Raw genomic sequence first — 3,172 nt, forward strand, 5'->3', positions numbered from 1 at the left:
ATGCTCATGCACACACCACATGTACACATGCACACACAGCACACACACATATACATGCACACACCACACATACACATGTGCATACTCATGCACACACACACAGTTGTGCATGTTGTGCACACACCACATGTACATGTGCACACACAGCACACACACGCTCATGCACAGTGCACATGTACGTGTGCACACACAACACACACATACACATGCACACCTCATGTACACACCACACATACACGTGCACACACACTCCAGCCCTTTCTCATGCCCCCTCCTCTGTGCCTTTCTCGACTCTCCACCTCCAAGGTCTCCCTACGATGTGTCCCCGTTGGGACAGGAGGGAGGTGAGGACACTCAGGAGGGGAGGGATCACTGGAACGTGGTCCTGGGCTCCAGAGGGAGTGAGCCCGAGAGATGGGGCTGGAAGGAGGGGTGGCACCCGGGGATGACTCTGTCTGGGGCCCCACAGGCAGGGAGGGGGGCAGGGCGAGTTCAGCAGGCTGAGCAGGTGGGGTGGGGAGGCTTGTCCAGGTGGACGCTGGCTTCTCTAGGAACCAGCATGGAGTTGGCAAGAGTGCCAGAAGCAGGTGTCGGGGACTTGGGGTGGGATGGGTCCCGGGGATCCTGGGGGGTGTCACAGCACAAGGATGTGTTTCAGGAGGAAGGTTTTAGGGGGGCTGCGGGAACGGTGGCTTGGTGTGGCAAGGAGGAGCCAGGAGGAAAGCTCCTCCCCCAGGCCCTGTAGAGGGAGTGAGGAGAGGACACCCCCTCTCCATGGTGCTCTTACAGCGGGAGGCGGGGACAGGAGGAGGCTCTGTGGGCCTCTGCTGATACCCATTTGCTCAGAGGGTGCAGGGGAGGTTACGGGGGGGGGGGGGTGGGGGGTGGATTGGGGACACAGAGCCATGCGGGGAGAGACGTGGATGCCCTGGGACCGGAGGCTTCTTGTGGGAACTGAAGGTGGGAACGGGGGTGTGGGCACATGGAGATGGGTCTCCAGGTCTCAGGGCAGACTGAGGGAGATGCGGGTGTGAGTGAGTGTGCATGTGATGTATGTGTGTGTTTGTGTGGTTCGCGCGCGTGTGTGCATCCTGTGTGTGTCATGTGTGTAGTGTGTGTGCATGCATGTGTGATGTGCATGTGCAGCATGTGTGTGTGTGTGTTTGCAGCTCCTGGGGATGGAGGCGTGGAGATGAGCCTCCCTGCTCTCCCAATCCCCAGGTCCAAGTTCAGGCAAAGGGGGTTTCCCAGGGGCTGGAAGCTTGGAGAAATAAATGCTTTGAGAAGTAAGAGGGAAAACATTGGAACTCTCAAAAAAATTTTAATGCAAAGGATTTAGCTACGAAAAAAACAGTGTTAACTTCGAGGAGCCGTCCTGAGGTCAGGATGTGGTCAGCATGTGTTTCTGGCCCTGATCCATCAGACCAGAGCTCTGGAATGTTCCGGACACCTGAAACGTCAGCCCGGCTTTCTGTTTTCTTCCCGAGCCAGGGAGCAGATTTAAGGAAGTTTTCATCAGGGACTGAAATGCAAGGGGTGTGTTCCTGAGTCCGGGTGAGCCCGCTGCTCCCTGCCAGGCTCCATGAGTGCAGCAGTGTCCCTGGAAAGGGGGGGACAGAGCTCCCGGGGTGCTGGCCTCTGTCCCCGCATCTGCACAGGGGGCCAGAGCTGTCTGCCTGGGGTTCCCTAACTTGCTCCCCATGCTCTTGCCTGGGCTGATGAGTTAAACAGAACCCCAGCCCTGCAACCGGTTGCCATGCTGCAGGGGGGGCGCCCGCAACCATCCGCCACGGGGGGTGGAGACCGTGGCTCCATCCTTCCCCGCCAGCCTGTCCGCTTCTGGAGCTGGGCACCCAAGGCCCCACAGAACCAAGTGATTCCTGGAAGACCAGGCCACACTGGGGTTAAACAAACCCATCAGCATTCTTCTTGTGTTTGGATATTTCCAAAGATCGATCACGTGTGCACTTTGTGATTTGTGATCTGACAGGACATCAAAGAAAGTTCGTCCTTTGGGTGAAATCTGTGATTCCTGCCATTTCTAAAAACTTTGAAATGTTCAGTCCCGGAAAAGTGAGCAGCAGGCCCCTCCCCCGTGGCTCTGCTGCAGACGGAATGCGGAGTGGAAAATCAGAGAACCCAGGACTCTCTCTGTGGGTGGAGTTAAGAAGGTGTGTTGGGGACGCCTCACTGGGGTCGCTCTGTCACCCTGTGGTTTCCCCTGGGGGTCTTTTAGACTGGGTGTCAGAGGGCTTCAGTCCCCAGCCGTCTGTTGGTGGATCATGTCTGAAAGATACAACTGGAAATACAAGCCTGGCATTTCTGTCCTGTTGGGGACCTGGCACCCAGCCCCCAAGGGCTCCCAGCAGCTCCTGGGAAGACTGTGACCTGTGGAAGAATATTCCCGGTGACGGCGGCAGGCAGCGGATCAGAGCAGGTTGGAGACCAAACACACATCATGGGTGCTCCCGCCACCTGCCTTCTGTGGCCGGGGCTGCCAGTGGGCATGGAACTTACTCTAGTGGCAGGACGGCCGTGGGCCAAAGAGGGCAGAACCTTTGGGGCCACTCTGCCATGTGAACTCTCCAGAAGGGTCACCAAGCTTTCATGATTGCTACTTCTGAATGTTTGTGTCCCCCTAATTCTTACGTGGAAACCCCAATCTCAATGGGATAGTATCTGAGGAGGGGCCTTTGGGAGGGGATTAGGTCATGAGGGTGGGGTCCTTGTGAATGGATTAGCGCCCCTATAAGAAGAGACACAAGAGAGAGCTTGCTTCTCTCTCTGCCACTCGAGGACACGGCACGAAGATGCCGACTATAAGCTGGGAAGTGGGCTCTCAGCAGACATGGGATTTGCCAGCCCCTGATCCTGGACTTCCAGGGCCCAGGATGGTGAGAGATGAAAGTCTGTTGTCTGAGCCCCCAGGCTGTGGTGTTATAGCATCCTGAGCTAAGACAGCGATATCCCACTCTTTAACAATAAGGATTTGGGGGTGCCGGGGTGGCTCCGTCGGTTAGGCAGCTGATTCTTGGTTTTGGCTCAGGTCATGAGCTCAGGGTCGTGAGATCAAGTGCCACATCAGGCTTGCACCCAGCATGAAGTCTGCTTGGGATTCTCTCTCTCCCTCGACCCCTCCTCCCTGAGCGAGTGAGTGCTCGCTCGCTCTCTT

This window comes from Neomonachus schauinslandi, chromosome 1 (genome assembly GCF_002201575.2).
Source record: "Neomonachus schauinslandi chromosome 1, ASM220157v2, whole genome shotgun sequence".
In the NCBI taxonomy this organism is placed as follows: domain Eukaryota; kingdom Metazoa; phylum Chordata; class Mammalia; order Carnivora; family Phocidae; genus Neomonachus; species Neomonachus schauinslandi.